At 32.8% G+C, this 14,343-nt stretch overlaps 1 protein-coding gene across 6 annotated transcripts in view; it reads left to right on the top strand.

Annotated features, from left to right (window-relative positions):
• ADGRB3 (adhesion G protein-coupled receptor B3) overlaps positions 1 to 14,343 on the top strand; it is an 856,580-nt gene that overhangs the window by 376,582 nt on the left and 465,655 nt on the right. The window lies entirely within an intron of this gene.

The raw sequence follows: 14,343 nt of genomic DNA, 5'->3' as shown, positions 1-14,343 counted from the left end.
ATATCTAGGTGAATACTTTCAATACTTGGATGATACCCTTTGGAAAATTTATAGAAGAGAAAAGCAAGAGCCATGCAGAAAAGCAGGCTTTTGAATGTCTTTTGATCTTCATTATTAGAGGTCTAAGTAGCTGAGTAGTGCAATGGATAATTTGATAGACTTGGATTTAGGTCAAATCATGTCTCAGATACTTCCTTAGTTATGTCAGCCTGAGCACATCATTTTATCTTTCTAAGCCTCAATTTCCTCATCTATAAAAAAGGGAATAATCAAACTATTTCTTTCTCAGGATTGTTTTATGCAATAAGATAATATATTCAAAGTGTTTGCTAAATCATAAAGTACTATACAAATAATAGCTATCATCATCATGATTTGTATTATTATTAGTAGTACCCACATTAATGAGATCACAGAATCATGGAAGAATTAAAGTAATTGTCCTAAGTAGCCAAGTATATGAAGCATTCTGATGTTTATGCATTTTTACTTGAATATTCATCAACTGTTGACATACTTAATAACCACCAACGGAATTTTTAGCTGGAGCAGGTTTCCAGCTTTCTTACCCAGTGGATTTGTACAAGAAGAGTATGCATTGGCTTTAATAATGAAATTATTAAACGGTAATGACAGGTCACTTAAACAAGCTAATCAAACCATTAAAAAAAAGAGGATTTGGTAAGATCCAGGTAAGAAGAGAATTCAGTGTTCATAGGATCATATTGATGAAGGGACCCTGAAACTCTCTAAAACTCCTTGGAGGAAAGATTCTCATTGAACCCTGCTTCTGTGGAACCCTGCCCGAGGGAAAACAAGATAAAATAGTTTAATTCTGTTATCTAGGTGGGACTAATTGAGTTCAGAGCTGGAGAATTCCAACCCTATAGAATTAAAGAGACTCATTCAATTATATTCAATTCCAGCTCAAACTCCACCTACCAGCCCCCATCAGTAACTGCCCTCAGCAGGTCCTTTGAAAAGGAATTTAAGAACCCAAAAAGCTAGGGAAGGCTTCTATTATAAAAAGAGCCAATCTTAAACCCTCTCCTTGCAGAAGACCTAACATGACATGCCATGCCATGCCATGCTATGCCATGCTATGCTATGCCATGCTTTGCCAAGGTAACCTCTGCTGACTGGAATGATAGTCTCTTTCAGCATTACCCTTTCTTCATCCTCACCTAAGACTTTATATCTCTCTGTCAGGATTTCTCTACTAGAAACTTTACTTCTCTGTTGGAACCTTGCCACTAAGGAATTCAGCTTTTCTATTCATGCACAGCAAAGGCTGACTTCCAAATGCCAATAGTCAACTTCTTTTTGTCAGTCTAGCTTTTCAGGTTCATAAATTCTTTTATGAAGCACATTTGTGCCACCAGAATGGGGTTCCTACAATTCCCTACCTTGCACCAATCCTAGGGAGCCAAACCTCTTCATTTGGTTCCTTAAACCTCAAACCTGCCACTAAACTCATCATTTAACTCCCTGACCACCAGGAATCCTAATCTCATCATTTTCATTCCCTGTATCTAATCTCATCAATATGTTTAAAACTGGAAAACAACTTAGCATTCATTTAGTTCATTCTTTTTGATTTGCAAATGAAGAAACTGAAGCTCAGAGAGATTAAAATCATACAAGTATTAATGTATGGTCATAGACATATTAGTATGACATTTCTTTCAAATGAGCACCGTCTAGTAAACATCTAAACTTCTTATACAAATATACTCAAATATTTGGTGTTCTGCTATAATATTTCACCTATTCTTCCCTTGTTCTCACATGCTCAAGTCACATCAGGATTCTAGCATCTATAATTAAGCATGAAAATGTTTAGATTTATTCCTGACTCCAGAGGGAGAAATTGCTTCTTCACATAGTTTCCTTCATTGAACTATTTTTATCAGGTACAAAAATCATTGTCTTCTTCTTCTTTCTTCTATTTTTCCTTTGTCTCTTTTGTCCTTCTCTTCTTAGTCTCTTTTCTTCCTGTTGTTCCTTCTTCCTCCTCTCTATTTCCCTTTTGTAAATTTTTTCGATTTTCTTTTTGGCTTTTGATTTCCAATTGAACTCACTGGGAGCTCCATATTGTCCTTTTCCATTAAAGAGTATTTCTCCTTCTTTTGTGATTGAGACATCACACATTATAATAGGCATTTCTTTAGGAAATGCCCCATAATTTAAATTCAAGCTGACTCCTATAAATTGAGAATAAAAGGAAGTCTTGAAAAGGTATATTATACTGCTATACCAGTCCCTATGAAGCAACAACTTATATTTATATAGTGATGTAAGGTTTCCAAAGAAGTGTTTTCTAGAAAACTATTTACATATCTTATTGATATTGTCCACAGAATTGTGGGAATATTAAAATTTATTTATCCTAAGTTTTATCATCTTAACACTACCAAAAATGCTAATTATCACTCATTGTGGTAGTGGGATTTTGTGAGGGAGATACTTGTCTTTGAAGGACAGCATCAAGACTTAATATTTTCACATATAGTTTTTGAACAGATGTCAGATGGTACTATTTGCTTGCTTCTTGTTCAGGCCAGGTTTGAAGCTGACCTATTGGTGAATCATTGATTACTTTATACTTTATTTTTGAACTATCAATCAACCAATCAGCATATATTTATAAAATACCTAGTTTGTTCCAGGCACTGTATTGTTTATACCAAGACAAATAAAGTAATCTCTGCTTTCAGGGACTTTGCCTTCGAAAGACAGCAAAGAAAGAAAGTAGAGAAAGGTAAACAAATATGGTTGATTTTTTTTCTCTTTCACAAATGAAGGACCTCTGGAGATGCCAGGGCAATAACTTTTTTCAGCCATTCTTCTTATCAGTGATATATTGGAATACCTCCACATCAAGTGCTGTTGCTCCCTAATTGATGTTCTACAGAGACTTACACATATTTACTATTTTTTTTTCACCTTGGCACATAAGAAAAGTTAAGTTCCTTCATGTGTCTATACCAACACTAATGATAAAAAAAAATTAATATTAAAATCTTAAAAAAAACTTTTAGACTTTATTGTGGCCAATCTATATGTAATACAGCAAGTGCATAATAATGGACAAATCCCATCAGGCTAGTCAACTCTCAATTCAAATAATTATTAAACAAGGCACTGTTAGTTCATAAGCTACATTAACTTTCTTAGGCAATTGAATCTATTCATCTGGTGGGATTTAATTCAATATTATTTGCTAAGATATTGACTGCTTTCTAAATGTTTTTAACTTGATTAAACTGCTTATATTGATAACATAACTTGGAAGAATTTTGATTCATGAAATACTTATGTATAACTTGCATGCAGGGAATATATAATAATACATAATAAATTGTGGCAATGATTGAAATGGGTTTTGTAGTTGTTTTTTTTTAATTTAGAAAAAAAAAAGTTTTTGTTGAAGCCTTGGCTTCAACTATTAACTTTAAATACTAGTGACACTGGGTGAATCATGTAATCTTTTCAAGCCTGGTTTTCCTTATCTATAAAAAAGAAAAAGGATAGTTATACTGCATACTTCACTGGGTTGTGGTACATTTTTAAATCTTAATGGTGAATCATCATTCTTGATACTCTGTGTCAATAGATACTTTCCTTTATGTCATAGGTTCAGATCTAGAGTAGAAAAGAATCTTAGAAGCCATCTATTCCAATTCTCTCCCTATTATACAAATGTTTATGCTAAAGTCAAGGAATACAAAGTCATGTATTTTGTCAATATGATAGGCAGAATCTCAACCTAGATTTTCCTGACTTCAAGTGCAGACCTCTTTCCACTGCACCACACTGTCTCTTGGAAAAGAAACACTAGAAAAAAATTATAGAGTTGATTTTGCTGAAAGAGTTGAGTAATACTTCTGAAGAAAGCAGATTGGATATGACTGATTTTTGAAAGAATAAAAAACAGTCAAGAATAACTATCTAAAAGTCTTATTACATATTGGCAACTAAAAATAAAACATTTCTCAAGATCTTTTTATTATATGTTATTGCCATCATATAATGTAGCTATTTTTAAAAATAGAATAAATTATAAATAACTGCTTTAAGACTACCAGATGCACTAATACAATATTTCATGCAAGTATTTTTGTTATTGAAGTATTATATTTTTATTCAGATAAGTATTTAAAGACTCTGGTCTTATATTTTTAAAGTAGATTTCTAAATGCCTCTTGGGAGAAGTAGTTTCTAGATTTTTACATTCTCTGGTTCTTTTCTTTCCCAAAAATATAGGATTTTTACGTCATTATGTTGGTATTTAATTATTTTAATCAATTGCTTAACAAGCATTATTAAGTATCTGTGCAAAGAATTCGTCTAAGAGCTGGGGATACACAGACAAAAGAAAAAAGTTAAAAAAAATAAACAAGGCCTATTCTCAAGAGTTTACATGTACATATACATACATGCATATATGTGTGTATATATAATGCAGGATAGATGATTGTTTAGGCTTGTCTTTGTTTTTGTTTTTTAGGTGAATGGAGAACACATTGAAACACCAGCAGTTAAGATAATCAGGAAAGATCTCACATAGATGATACTAAATCTAGACTATGAAGGAAGTTTTCAGTTCTTAGAGGTAGAGATAAAAAGGAATGGTATTTAAGGAATTCTGGGTAGCTTATGCCAAAATACAGAGATAGGAGATGAGTGATATATGTGAAAAACAGCAAGAAAAACAGTTTAACGACATAATAGAATGAGTAAAGGGAAGAAGTGAAAAATAAAGATAGGAAGGTAGGTTGGAAATAAATTATGAAGGACTTTACAATTTCAAAAAGAAGACTTTGTATTAGGAACCAGGGGTATTTATTGAGCAACGGGTTAAGGTTAAATGGTTAGGTCTGTGATTTAGGAAAATCATTTGGCAACAGTGGAGAATGGCAGACAATTCGGAAGCAATTTCAGCAGTTTAGGCATGAAGTGAAGAAAGCTTGAATCAAAGTGGTGCTATGGGAGTGGAGGAAAGGGGATATGAGATTTTGTGAAGATATATGTTTTTAGAAAAACTTTACCCAACCCTCATCATATACTTGCAGAATTTCAGAGGAACTTCAAAGTTTCAGTTAGTCATTTCCTACCTAAGAATGTCTCCCCTATAGCATACCAAACAAGTAGCAATCCAAACTTGGTTTGAAGACTTCCAGAACAAGGCAGTCTATTTTTCTTTATAGCTCCAATTATTAGAAAGGATATTTTCTCAGCCTTCTTAAATTTGCCTCTGTTTAGCTTTTCCTCATTATTCATAGTTCTGTCTTCTAGGGCCAAATAGGATAAAACTTCCTTTATACATAACAACCCTTTAACTATTGTTAGCTACCCCCTGAAGTATTATTCTACCTGGATATACCATCAGTATCTCAAACTCATCACATTCAGACTAGATTTCATCTTCCCTATAAATTCACCCCCATTATTCCAGTAATTCAGGATTACAACCTCAAAATCTGCTTCAGTTCCTCAGTTTCTCTCACTTTCCCATATATAATCAGTTTTTGAATCATGTTAATTCTACCTTGACACTATATCTTATATCCATCCCTTTCTCTTCACTCATACCATAATCATCCTAACTGAAGCCTTCATCACCTTTCTTACTGAGTCTACATTCAACTAATCTTGCAGATCATTGTCAGAAAAAAATGTTGTCTAACCATACTTACCTCACTTTGTACTTGTTAAGGTGAATTTTTAAACACAAATCTATACTTGATATTTGTACTTAATAAATTTCCTATTCTTAGATGCAGTTTAGTTACAAAGACCGTCAAGAAGATTTGGTCACTCAATTCATTAATTATTCCTACCTATTTTATTATCAGCAAATTTGTTAAGAACGTCATCTACATAACTATCCAAATTATTGATTAAAAAATTGCTGAGCATCATTGCACTAAGCATAAGTCCCTGGAGCACTCCACTTAAGAACTCCTGCCAGATTGACAGTGAATGTAAATTACTGCTCTTTGAGTCTAGCCATTCAACATGAGAATTCATATGATTGTTATAAAGACTAAGTGATTTTTTTCACAATAATAACGTGAAATGCATTATTTCATCAAGTGCTTTGCTACAATCTAGGTAAACTACCTTCTGCAATACCTTATTCCAACAATTTAATAAAATTTATCTAAAAAGGAACTATGGTATGTTTGGCATAATTATTTCTTGCTCAAGTCATACTGGCTCACTGTGATTACTTTCCTTTTATAGGTATTAAATAACCACCCATATAACATTCTAGAATTTTTTGCAGAATCAAAATTGAGTTGTCTAGACTATGGCTTACGTATTCTATTATCTGTTCTGTTTTAAAATCTGGGAAATTCTGTCTCCTTTTATTCTTTGGTACTTCTTCTATTCCCTGCAGTTTTCAAAATATCATTGTTGGTAGCTCCATAATCAGATACTGCAGGGCTTTCAGTATTCAAGGATGTATAGTAAAACATAATGTATTATGTTCATCAAGAGCAACTAGAAATCGATACCCAATAAAAATCTTGAATCTTCAGTAGAATTGTTGCAACTTTTTCAGAAGATGAAAAATAAGCTTTGCCATCTATCTCTGTTTTAACTTTGTGCTTAAGCTTCAGCTCTTTTAATGAAGAGAGAGGTTCTTCCAAATCTAATGTCAGATTAGGAGGAAAATAATTAACAGTAAATTATAACACCTTTTTCTTGTTCTTTCTGCAGTTTCAGATAGTATTGATACCATAATAATAATAATAACAAAAATAGTTATTTGTTGCTTTTATTTAAATGATAAAAACCATTAGAGTACACTATCCTAGAGAGTAGGAGATCAGGGAATATTAAGGATATCAATGATGTTCATATTGTAGATATATATAGATATATATGACTATAAATTTATATAGTATTGTAAATAATCATCATCATTATTATAGCACTAGCATTTATAAAATGCTTTGTGATTTTTGAAGTTATTCATTTATTTTTTTTATTTATTTAATAGCCTTTTATTTACAGGATATATACATGGGTAACTTTACAGCATTAACAATTGCCAAACCTCTTGTTCCAATTTTTCACCTCTTACCCCCACCTCCCTAAATGGCAGGATGACCAGTAGATGTTAAATATATTAAAATATAACTTAGATACACAATAAGTATACATGACCAAAACATTATTTTGCTGTACAAAAAGAATCAGACTCTGAATTATTGTACAATTAGCTTGTGAAGGAAATCAAAATGCAGGTGTGCATAAATATAGGGATTAGGGAATTCAATGTAATGGTTTTTAGTCATCTCCCAGAGTTCTTTTTCTGGGTATAGCTAGTTCAGTTCATTACTGCTCCATTAGAAATGATTTGGTTGATCTTGTTGCTGAGGATGGCCTGATCCATCAGAACTGGTCATCATATAGTATTGTTGTTGAAGTATATAATGATCTCCTGGTCCTGCTCATTTCACTCAGCATCAGTTCGTGTAAGTCTCTCCAGGCCTTTCTGAAATCATCCTGTTGGTCATTTCTTACAGAACAGTAATATTCCATAATTTTCATATACCACAATTTATTCAGCCATTCTCCAACTAATGGACATCCATTCAGTTTCAGTTTCTAGCCACTACAAAAGGGCTGCCACAAACATTCGTGCACATACAGGTCCCTTTCCTTCTTTATAATCTCTTTGGGATATAATCCCAGTAGTAACACTGCTGGATCAAAGGGTATGCACAGTTTGATAACTTTTGAGCATAGTTCAAACTACTCTCCAAAATGGTTGGATTCGTTCACAACTCCACCAACAATGAATCAATGTCCCAGTTTTCCCACATCCCTCAACAATCATCATTATTTTTTCCTGTCATCTTAGCCAATCTGACAGGGTGTAGTGGTATCTTAGAGTTGTCTTAATTTGCATTTCTCTGATTAATAATGACTTGGAGCATCTTTTCATATGACTAGAAATAGTTTCAATTTCTTCATCTGAGAATTGTCTGTTCATATCCTTTGACCATTTTTCAATTGGAGAATGGCTTGATTTTTTATAAATTAGAGTTAATTCTCTATATATTTTGGAAATGAGGCCTTTATCAGAACCTTTGACTGTAAAATATTTTCCCAGTTTATTGCTTCCCTTCTAATCTTGTCTGCATTAGTTTTGTTTGTACAAAAACTTTCAGTTTGGTATAATCAAAATTTTCTATTTTGTGATCAGTAATGATCTCTAGTTCTGCTTTGGTCATAAAGACCTTCCCCTTCCACAGGTCTAGAGGATAAACTATCCTATGTTCCTCTAATTTATTAATGATTTCATTCTTTATGCCTAGGTCATGAACCCATTTTGACCTTATCTTGGTGTACGGCGTTAAGTATGGATCAATGCCTAGTTTCTGCCATATTAGTTTCCAATTTTCCCAGCAATTTTTATCAAACAGTAAATTCTTATCCCAAAAGCTGGGATCTTTGGGTTTGTCAAAGACTAGGTTGCTATATTTGTTGACTGTTTTATCCCTTGAACCTAATCTATTCCACTGATCAACTAATCTATTCCTTAGCCAATACCAAATAGTTTTGGTAACTGCTGCTTGAAGTTATTCATTTATATAATCTCATTTGAACTTCACCCCAACTTTTTGAAATAGATGCTATTATTATCCCCATTTTATAGATGAGGGAAATTCTGACTCTTCATCTTCTGACTTAAATATGAAAGTTCCTTAAGACTTGGCCTTGGCCCTGTTCTCTTCTCTATACTTTTGTCAATCTTGCCCCATATGAGATTACCATTTGGCATTATATACACCCTCCATCCCCAATCCTGCTCCCTGGCTTCAATTATCTCATCACAATATGAAATATTCTTAAATTCCTGCTGGATATATCCACCTGAATTTCAAGTGAAACCTTTAACTCAGCTCTTCAAAATCTGCATTTACTCTGTTTCCCTAAAAAGCCTTTTCTTTCCCTTATTTATTTCCTTTATTTATCTTTTTTTGATGATTTCAGCTTCTTCCAAGTCATCCATTCACTTTCCTTCAAGTTCCAATAGCATTTTCCACAAAACCTGTTTTGACTACCTCTGACAGATACACAGCAAAGTAGATAGAGAAGTGGACCTAGAGTCAGGGAGACTTTGGCTTTCACAACTTAAGGTCATTTCTAATTCCCCTTTTTCATACTCTACATGGATTAATTCTACTTTTACAATAGGCCATCATAGACATTGAGCTGAAAGGAAATTAAAAGACAATATCTAGTCATTTTTTTATTCATTTGTTTTTATTAAATTAAGGAACTAAGGCCCAGATAAATGAAGATATATCCCTGAAATCACATAGGTAAAGAGTAGCAGGACCAGGGTTGAACTGTCCTCTGTTTCTATTTCTTGTATTTTTTACAAAGCTACCACTACCTTAATTCAGGCTTCCCTTTTCTCATTTCTTGCCTATTCTTTTTTTTTTTAATAGCTTTTTATTTATAAGATATATGCATGGGTAATTTTTAAGCATTGACAGTTGCAAAACCTTTTGTTCCAACTTTTCCCTTCCTTCCCTTCACCCCCTGCCCCAGACAGCAGGTTGACCAATACATGTAAATATGTCAAAGTTTAAGTTAAGTACAATATATGTATATATGGCCATACAGTTATTTTTCTGTACAAAAAGAATTAGACTTTTAAATAGTGTACAATTAGCCTGTGAAAGAAATAAAAAATGTAGGCAGATAAAAATAGAGGGACTGGGGATTCTATGTAGTGGTTCATAGTCATCTCCCAGAGTTCTTTCCCTGGGTGTAGCTGGTTCACTTCATTACTGCTCTATCGGAACTGATTTGGTTCATCTCATTGTTGAAGAGGGCCACATCCATCAGAATTGATCATCATATAGTATTGTTGTTGAAGTATATAATGATCTCCTGGTCCTGCTCATTTCACTCAGCATCAGTTCGTGTAAGTCTCTCCAAGCCTTTCTGAAATCATCCTGCTAGTCATTTCTTACAGAACAATAATATTCCATAATATCATATACCACAATTTATTCAGCCATTCTCCAATTGATGGGCATCCACTCAGTTTCCAGTTTCTGGCCACTATAAAGAGGGCTGCCACAAATATTCTTGCACATACAGGTCCCTTTCCCTTCTTTAAAATTTCTTTGGGATATAAGCCCAGCAGTAACACTGCTGGATCAAAGGGTATGCACAGTTTGATAACTTTTTGAGAATAATTCCAAATAGTTCTCCAGAGTGGCTGGATGTATTCACAATTCCACCAACAATGTATCAGTGTCCCAGTTTTCCCACATCCCCTCCAACATTCCGCATTATCTTTCCCTGTCATTCTAACCAATCTGACAGGTGTGTAGTGGTATCTCAGAGTTGTCTTAATTTGCATTTCTCTGATTAATAATGACTTGGAGCATCTTTTCATATGGCTAGAAATAATTTCAATTTCTTCATCTGAAAATTGTCTGTTCATATCCTTTGACTATTTATCAATTGAAGAATGGCTTGATTTCTTATAAATTAGAGTCAATTCTCTATATATTTTGGAAATGAGGCCTTTATCAGAACCTTTGATTGTAAAAATGTTTTCCCAGTTTATTGCTTCCCTTATAATGTCTGCATTAGTTTTGTTTGTACAAAACCTTTTCAATTTAATGTAATCAAAATTTTCTATTTTGTGATGAATAATGATATTTAATTCTTCTTTGGTCATAAATTCCTTCCTCTTCCACAGGTCTAAGAGGTAAACTATCCTGTATTCCTCTAATTTATTTATAATCTCATTCTTTCTGCCTAGGCCATGAACCCATTTTGACCTTATCTTGGTATACAGTGTTAAGTGTGGGTTAATGCCTAGTTTCTGCCATCTTGCCTATTCTTTATAAACCTCCTTCCAAATCATTCTTCAAAATGCTGCCCACGAAATCTTCCTGATATACTATTTTAATCATGCCATTCCTTTACCCACTCATTATTCAAAAACTTAAGGCATTTCCCTTGATTTTTGAGTGAAATATAGGTTCCCAATATTGAAATTCAATATGTTTTTGCAACATGGCAATAGTTTATATTTTGCTATTCTTGTATCACACTTCTACCCCTTCATGTATTTAATTTGTGTTCAAACTGGATTATTCCTCATCCCTTTTTCTTTTGTGACCCTATTCCCTATTCTTTCCTTCAGTTTCACCATGCACTATTCCTGGAATGGCATCCTTTCTCATTTCAGTCTACTGAAGTACTTTCCTTCCTTATAGTCCCAATATTTGTACATCCTCTTCCACAAAACTTTACTTGCTTTTATAGCTAGGTTTTACTGTTCAGTAGTTCGATGTTAAAGATCTTGAGTGAGTTTTTCTTGGCAAAGATACAGGAGTAGTTTGCCATTTCCTTAGATTTCATTAGAACTAGATATCATAGTGGATAGAGATCCTGGAGTCAGGAATACTTTGGCCTATTATCTATTAGCATTGTGGTCCTGGTTTACTAGTCATGTGACTTTGGCAAGTCACTTTTCAGTTTCCTCAACTATAAAATGGGATTAATAATAACCATACTTCACAGAACAGTTATGAAAATCAAATGATGTAATATTTGTAAAGTACTTAGCACAATTCCTGGCACAAAATGGGCACTTAATAAATCTTATTTCCCTCTTCCTTCCTTTCCCTTGTCCCCAATTAAAAATGACTGCTCCCTTCTCACATTTTCATAGAAATTTAGCCTGGACTCTTTTTTACACTCACCCTATTCTAGTTAATTTTGAATGAGTAATATACATATACACACATACATATACACATGCCTTTGTAAACTTCTGGAAAACAGGGTCTAGAGTATAGTTATCTTTTACACCCCCAATGTCTGTCAAAATACCCTGGCTAAAAGAGGTACTTAGTAAATGCTTGTTTATTTTATCTGGACTGTATTGAAGAATCAAGTATCCATTCTTCCCTTAATAATAAGTTAGCTATGAAGAATGAACAGGAGGTTTGTTGTTTTTTATTTTTTTTACAGAGAAGCTTTTAGGCAGTTACACTATTAAGTCTAGCCTCTTGATCTACCATAAAAGAACCCTTAAAGATCATCTAATCTTACTCATTTTATAGATGATGAAACTAAGACCCAGAGAATAGTAAGTAGCAGGACTATTAATTTTATAACTGAAGGAACTGAGTTTCTTTAGTTACTTAAACTTTAAAAAAATCTCTGAAGGAACCTACTTTTTGTCATATGATTAGGAAATTTTAAAATTTAGACCCGTATTTTTCATCACAGGTTAACCTCATGGCCTGTGCTTATGTGACATATCTGCTACATATATTTCTTGAATGCAGTTCTGTATTTGCACTGTGAATTGAATGGGACAAAATATGGAAACTTATTATTTAATTTATTTAAAACTTAAATACAACATACAAAAAAGAAAAACAAAACCTTGCCGTGTACACAGCAGAACATGAGGGAGAATTCAAAATATGAAACCATAAATTTCCATTTCAAGAAAGCCTATATAATAAATACTACACATTGTGTTCAGAATTGTCTATCTTGTCTTTGCTTCCTTATAGATTTTATTTTGTACTCTGTTGTGCACTTTTTATTTTATTCTTTTTTTCCCTCTGCCCCTCTAGGAAGGCTACAATTAAGCATGGAGATATATATCTATATATGTATATGTGTGTGTATATATATTGTGTGTATTTATGTATAGGCATCCATATATACCTATGTAGATATAGATATTTATAATCATACATATATATCCATATACATTCATATACAAATATATACGGCTACTACTGGTTTGTCTCTCTGAAACTGATTAACATGTTCCTTTTTAAGACCAAGACTTTCCAAATTTTCCAAATCTACCTATCATAATTTCCTATACTACAGCAATATTCCAGCCTTATACTGTACAGTTATTTTAAATAATCTAACACAATATTGATTAATATGACTGACATATAGTATAGCTTCCCTACTTTTCTCTTTTAATTAAATCTATTTTAACTTTAAATAAGTCTGAGATCAATGATTACCCCTGATTTTTTTCTAAGAAATTCTACTCCTGATCATTATTATTATGATTGTGCATGTCTCTTATTTCCTATGCCTCTTCTCTCCTCAGCTTTATTTATACCTGTTGATTTGCCTTGCTATTACTTAGACTAACCCCTTCTCCAAGGATCCTTCCTTTATCATTTCTTCTCACTTTTCCCTACCTCTTTATCCCATTCTCATTAAACTATATGCTTAATCCCATTGCCATTAATCTACCCACTTTTGTATGCCTCCATTATTCTATTCCTTCCCCTTTTTATTTCTTGATAAATATAGAAGATTTGTATGCACTTATAGATATGTATGTTTGTTGTTCCCTCTTTAACCAATTCAAGATGATAATAGGATTCCAGAACTACCACCCTTCCTCCCACATCTAATTCCTTTCAGACATCATTCATATAATAAATTAATATTTTAATCTTTTCTTATGTGGTCATGCTTCTTGGAATCACATCATACTCAGCTCTACCCTAATAGTTCTATACTTATTCTTAAATTACTATTTTCAATGCATGTATTCACAATTTCTCTGAATATCCTAATTAAGAAAGTTGCTCATTTTTACCATTTTGAAAAACTACTTTTTTCTTTAAGAAAATAAAGATAATATACTTCAACAACAATACTAGATGATGACCAGTCCTGATAGATCAGGCCATCCTCAGCAACGAGATCAACCAAATCATTTCTAATGGAGCAGTAATGAACTGAACTAGCTATACCCAGAAAAAGAACTCTGGGAGATGACTAAAAACCATTACATTGAATTCCCAGTCCCTATATTTATGCACACCTGCATCTTTGATTTCCTTCACAGGCTAATTGTACAATAATTCAGAGTCTGATTCTTTTTGTACAGCAAAATAATGTTGTGGTCATGTATACTTATTGTGTATCTAAGTTATATTTTAATATATTTAACATCTACTGGTCATCCTGCCATTTAGGGAGGGGTGGGGGTAAGAGGTGAAAAATTGGAACAAGAGGTTTGGCAATTGTTAATGCTGTAAAGTTACCCATGTATATATCCTGTAAATTAAAGGCTATTAAATAAAAAAAAAATAAAAAAATAAAACTAATTGGTACATAGGCTTGTTATTAAAATTATATGAACAGATAATAACAATAAAAATAAAAAGAATGTTTTGAAAAAAAAAAAAAAAAGAAAATAAAGATAAATTATTTTAATTATGTTATTTTGGCATCTAAGTACAAATCAGCAATTATGTCAAGCCTACCATAATGTACGAATTCATAAAT

The sequence above is a fragment of the Sarcophilus harrisii genome, chromosome 4 (genome assembly GCF_902635505.1).
Source record: "Sarcophilus harrisii chromosome 4, mSarHar1.11, whole genome shotgun sequence".
Taxonomy (NCBI): domain Eukaryota; kingdom Metazoa; phylum Chordata; class Mammalia; order Dasyuromorphia; family Dasyuridae; genus Sarcophilus; species Sarcophilus harrisii.
The sequence above is the reverse complement of the archived record's forward strand: the minus strand, read 5'-3'. Positions and strand labels throughout refer to the sequence as shown.